Raw genomic sequence first — 6058 nt, 5'->3', positions numbered from 1 at the left:
ACAGTTCACAACACACTGTACCAGCATAGCACTGACCTTAACAAACCAAGAGGAGGCCTTGGGAGTGAGTGAATCAAGAGAAGCACCAACAGAAACAGCTGTTACAGAGCTTTCATCCCACAGATAGCAAAGGGGTTGAACAACTCATCAGGGAAAGGTAACAGGGGTCTTTTTGTTAGCACTGATGCAGGACTCCATAGCTTTGCTCATACATGTATCTGGGTTACAGTCCTGGGTGTCATTCCCTGGGTGAAGAGGAACACTAACATACCAGAGCTTGTAGTCATAGGAAAGGAGGGACTCTTCTCACAGTTCAACGGTATAAAAAAGTGCTTGTGATTAGTCACAGAGCAGAGCACAGGCCAGGAGAGGAGTAAATACCTCTGCTTAGATCATACCGTTAGGAAGAAATGAAAACTTCCAGGTCCCTAGAAGTATCTCTGAAAACAACTATATAAAACTCCTAAAGCTTGAGACAGAGTGTCCTCCACCGTGGAAACAGAGCACCACTTTAACAAAAAGTCGGATAATGAGCTGGGGAATTGAGCAAACATGGGAGAAACAAAGCTGATGTCTTATGGTGGTGACAAGTTATTATGAAAAGTTAATATGGTGACAAGGAAGATCAAAATACACACTCAGAAGAAGACAACAAAGTTAAAGCTCCTACTTCCAAAGACACCAACAAAAACATATAAATTGGTCTCAGGCCATAGAAAAGCTCATAGACAGATTTTAAAAATCAACTAAGAGAGGAAGAGGAAAAAAATGGGAAAAAAATGAGAATGATGCAAGAAAATCATGATATTCAACAGCTTGGTAAAGGAGATGAAAAAGATACTGAAGAAATTAATACCTTAACAAACAGACAAGGCCAAATGCTAAAAGAGGTCCAAAAACCCAACAAGAAGAAGAATCCCATAAAAAGAAGAGTTGGCCAAATGGAAAAGAAGGTCCAAAAGCTCACTAAAGAAAATAATTTTTTAAAAATTAGAATGAAGCAAATAGAAGGTAATGACTTCATGAGAAATCAAGAAACAATCAAATAATTCCAAAAGAATTTTAAAAAGAGGGCAATGTGAAATATTTCTTTGGAATAGCAACTGACCAAGATAGAGAGATAATTTTAAAAATATTGAATATCATCTTTCAAGAAATTATCAAGGAAAACAATCCTAACATTCTACAACCAGAGGGTAAAATTGAAATTGAAAGAATCCACTGATCACCTCTTAAATGAGTTTTCAAAAGAAAAACTCTCATTACAACCAAGTTCCAGAGTTCCCAAGTCAAAGAGAAACTATTTCTAGCAGCCTGAAAAAATTCCAGACAAAACAAAAAACAAGCAATGCAGTTATGGTGGAGCCACAGACAGGATAACACAAGATTCAGCAATTCTATAATAAAAGATCAGAGGGCTTTGAAAATGATATTCCAGAGAGCAAAGGAGCTAGAATTAAAACCGAGAATCACCTACCAGCAATACTAAGTATAATACTTCAGGGGAAAGATAGATATTTAATAGGATAGAGGACTTTCAGTCATTTTTGATTAAAAGACCAGAGCTGAATACAAAATTCGACTTTCAAATATGACTTGAGAAAAGCATAAAAGCCTAAACAAGAAAGTGAAAACAAGAGACTTAATAATTTCAATATTTGTATTTCTCATCATTAGGGTAGTTAAAAGTAGTATGGATAGACAGCAGGCACAGGTGTGAGTTGAATATTAAGGGATAGTATCTAAAAATAAAATGAAGGAGCAAGAGAGGAATGTACTGGGAGAAAGAGAAAAGGAGAGATAGAACGTTATAAATTGCCTCACATAAAATAGGCAAGACATCATTTTGACAGTGGAAGGGGAAGAGAGAGGAGGTGAGGGGTAATGAGTGAATATTTATTTCATCAGTTGGCTCAAAGAAGGAATAACATACACATGTAATTGGGTATAGCAATCTACCTCATCTTACAGAAAAGCAGTAAGGGAAGAGATAAGAGAAGGGAGAAGGTGATGGATAAGAGAGCAGATTGGGGGAGAGGGTGGTCAGAAGCAAAACATTTTGAGGAAAGTCAGTGTGAAATGAGAGAGAGAATATAATAAACAGGAGGGAAGAATAGGATAGAGGAAAATATAGTTAGCAGTAGCAACTGTGACACAACATTTTGAAACAAGTTTCTCTGATAAAGGCCTCATTTCTCAAAAATGTAGGGAAGTAAATCACATTTATAAAAATAGGAGTCATATTCCAATTGATAAATGATAAAAAACTTGATCATTTTTCAGATGAAGTAATCAAAGCTTTCTAAAGCCATATAAAAAATACTCTAACACTATTGATTGGAGAAAGGCCAAATAAAACAAATCTGAAGTAGAACCTCATACCTTTGGCTAATAGGACAGAAAAGGGAAATTACAAATGTTAGAGGGGATATAAGGGAAATGAGATATTAGTGCACTGTTGGTGCAGTTGTGAACTGACTCAGCCATTCTGTAGAGTAACTTGGAATTATGCCCCAAATAATACTATACATGCCTTCTGACCTAGTAATACCACTACTAAACCCGGATCCTAAAAAGGAAAAAGATCTATGTGTATGGAAATAAATGTAACATCTGTCTTCTGGGAGTAAAGAATTATATATTTGAGGGGATGCCCTTCAATTGGGGAGTGACTGAATAAGGTGTAGTATTCTATTATAATGGGCTACTATTGTATAAAAAGAAACAATGAGCAGGATGTTCTCATAAAAGCCTGGAAAAGACTTGAATGGGCTGATGTAAAGTGAAATGCAATGTGTACAAATTAACAGCTATATTGTAAGATGACCAGCTGTGAATGAATTAGCTATTTTCAGAAATAAAATGATCCAAGAAAATTCTAAAGGACTTACAATGAAAAATTCTATCTAATCCTCAAAGAAAGAATTAATGATATCTGAACACAGATTGAATAATATTTTTAAGCTTACTTTATTTTTCTTGAGTTATTTTTGTCTTTATTTTTTCACAGCATGCCTTTTATCGATATGTTTTGAATGACTTTTGCTTGCTTTCTCAATGGGGAGTGTGTGGAGGGAGGAAGGGAGAGAGTTGCGAAAACAAAAATTTAAAAACAAATGCTAAAATTTGTCCTTACATGTATATTGGGAAAATAAAATATTAAATAAAAGCTAAGAAGGAAGCTTCTTCTTAGAAGAAAAGGTAGGTAAGAATTTCATGAAAAAAGTCAATGAATAAATTGAAGATGTCAAAGATTAAGACACAGTTAAGGGCCAATGCATTCAGCAATTATGAGGTAATTTGTCACTTTTTCTAGAGTACTTCAAGTAGTGTGGTAGGCATTAAAATGAAAGTGCAGAGGTTGAAGCATTTATAAAATAATAAAAAATTAATACTCTTTCTGGAAGCTTATAGTAAAAGAAAGAAAAGAATGGAATAGTAGCTTTATGGAGAATGAGTATTAAGGACAGTTTTTCTTTGAGGTTAAGCAATATTGATATGTTTGTAGACTTGTCAAACTAGTGGAGACTTTGAGGTCAAAGCTGTGATAAAGTTAGACTTGAAAAAAAAGCAGAATAGTGTCTGTTTCTTTGAGATTAAAAAACATGGTGAAGAGAAAGATTTTTCTCCCCAAATTTAATTACACCTAATCATGTATTTTAAACATAACAGGACCAAATAGAATTTCAATGATTGAGAAAAGCTGAATATTCCTAATTACAGGTAACATATTTGTAAATATTTACAAAATTTTCATTTGAAGCTATAATGCTTATTACACAATATGAAACAGTATGTAAGTATTCAAATCAGTTTTTTCGATTCTTTATTCAGCTAGCTTCCTATCTCATTTTGTCAAGTCTCTTAATTATCCTTTTTTCATAATTATTGATGAAATCAGAAAATTGTGTCTTTCCTACTTCACAAGAATATTATATTGATTCATATAATGTATATAAAGTGACATGTAAATCTTAAATCTGTCACTTAACATTTTCTATAAATGGGCCAATTATCTTTGTGGCATCTCTATAAAGCCTATGGATATTAAGCCAGCCATTTAATAAATTAAGATGCCTTGAAGTTCCATGACATCCCAAAGTCACACAATAAATTTGTAAAATAAAGCAAGACTAAATCTCAGAAGGCCTTGACTCTTTTTCCCAATCCATTCCCCAAACATGGAAGTCATACTCAGTCTTTGGCCAACTTTGTGTCCAAGGTAATGAAACAAAATCCTATTTAGGATGTAGTACTTTGAATAAAGTATTTTTTTAGCTATGTCCTTATATAACTCCTTGTACTAGATGAGCAGATTTTCCACATTAAGTCTATTGTCTACATTGAAAGTCTGCATTAATAACAGTGACCTAAAGGATAACACTCATGACAGATCAGAACTGGCATTAAAAAAGAAAATGGTGGAGTCAAAGTCCGTTGCCTTTGGTGCCCATCAGCCTCCTGATGACTGCGGAATGGCTCTCTTAGAGCCGCCAGAAGCCCTCACACCTTGGCAAAGGTGACTCTGAGGCTTCCACTGCAGGGGGAGGCCGAGGCGACCAGGTCCTCGTGGGGGATCATCTTTTATCGGGTCTTCCTGACACCTCTGGGTCAGAAAGCCTTTCTACAACGCTACCCTCCGCAGCGGTCAGAGAGTCTTCCTCAGCCAAATCCAGGTGTCTGGGTGAGGAGGCTTCCCCTGAGGTCAACAGGGGCAGCTGCAGGATGTCGGAGGGCCCAGGCCTGAACCCCATGGCCAGGGCCCTCTCACCTGCCTACTGCTTTCACGACCAAGCAGATGAACACTCAGGAGAGCTCCTTCAAACACCACCACTACCTGGGCGTGGCCTAGAGGCGCAAACTGACCAGCAAGATGCAGCTGTCAAAAGTTCAGATAAAAACCTGATTCCAGAATCGCTGCATGAAGCTGAAGAGCCAGCTGCAGAATTTCAGGCCCCCCAACCAGGCTTCCCCCTTCACCTCTGCAGCCTCTTGTTTCTGCACTCTGCACCAATCCAGCTGCCAGGTCTGCCCTATGTGTACACCAGATCACCACAGCTATGAGTCCCCAGTCTCATCCAGGAGCCCTTTACTGGTGCCCTGACCTTCCCACCTCTACCGCCTCTGCCTTTACCCCCCAGTTCATGCAAAGTGGCCCCTCCTGCCATCCCATCTGTGCAGGCCTTTCTACTGAGCGGTTGCACAGACCAGGCCTCCTTCCTGAGGGCCTTGTGACATTGGAGGCCGGCCCCCTTTGAGGGTGACATTGATACTCAGGAAGGAGACATAAGGGACTGGACAGGATAGGACACCTCCAGGAGCCAAAGTCTGGCAAGATTTGGTGAAAGAGCCTCTTGGTTCCACTGGAGGTCCTCAAATATGAACTTATGTGTATATTTGCAAAACTTTGTTGAACTATATTATGTATGTGAACTCTATTATGTATATGAACTCTATTATGTATATTATAGAAAACTATTTATGGAAATACTCAAGAATAGTTAATATTTTAATAAAAAAGAAAAGAAAATGGTACTGCACATAATAAGGGTAAGCATATCAGATTATGGTACACAGCAGTAAAGATGGATGACATGAAAGGGGAGGGAATGCCTTTTGGTTCTGAGATCCTGTTTATGGGGCTGTAAATGAATCACTCAAGAATATTTGAAGGACACTGAAGAATGATAAGCATTACACTTCTTGTCAGTGTGCTGACAAGTAGAGAATTGTGTAGTTTAGGACTGTCAGTCAAGAAAATCTACACCTTACTAAATGAAACTCAAGCCATCAGTCATTAAGTACAGGTTGAAATAAGTATAATTTATGTTATTGCTTAATTCCTCAATTTTATTAAACACAGGCCAATCTATTTTCTTTCTCTCTGGGTTCTCAGTTTAAATAGGAGCCAAAATTTACATTTCATCCCACTTGGCTTTCTTTAAAGAAAACATTGTAAAGCAGTATTGCACTCAGATTTTAAAGTGTTCCCCCAAAATGTGAATGTTTCCAGGGTCAATTTTCATTTCAAAAAGGATTTAAAGTAGAAATTATGTTT

The 6058-nt window shown here is 37.2% G+C and overlaps 1 pseudogene; it reads left to right on the top strand.

Moving 5' to 3' along the window:
* Positions 1–4464: 4464 nt before the first annotated feature.
* On the top strand, positions 4465–5235 carry LOC140512323 (uncharacterized; annotated as a pseudogene).
* Positions 5236–6058: the final 823 nt, after the last annotated feature.

This window comes from Notamacropus eugenii, chromosome 6 (genome assembly GCF_028372415.1).
Source record: "Notamacropus eugenii isolate mMacEug1 chromosome 6, mMacEug1.pri_v2, whole genome shotgun sequence".
Lineage (NCBI taxonomy): Eukaryota > Metazoa > Chordata > Mammalia > Diprotodontia > Macropodidae > Notamacropus > Notamacropus eugenii.
This window is presented reverse-complemented; position numbering and strand designations above follow the sequence as displayed.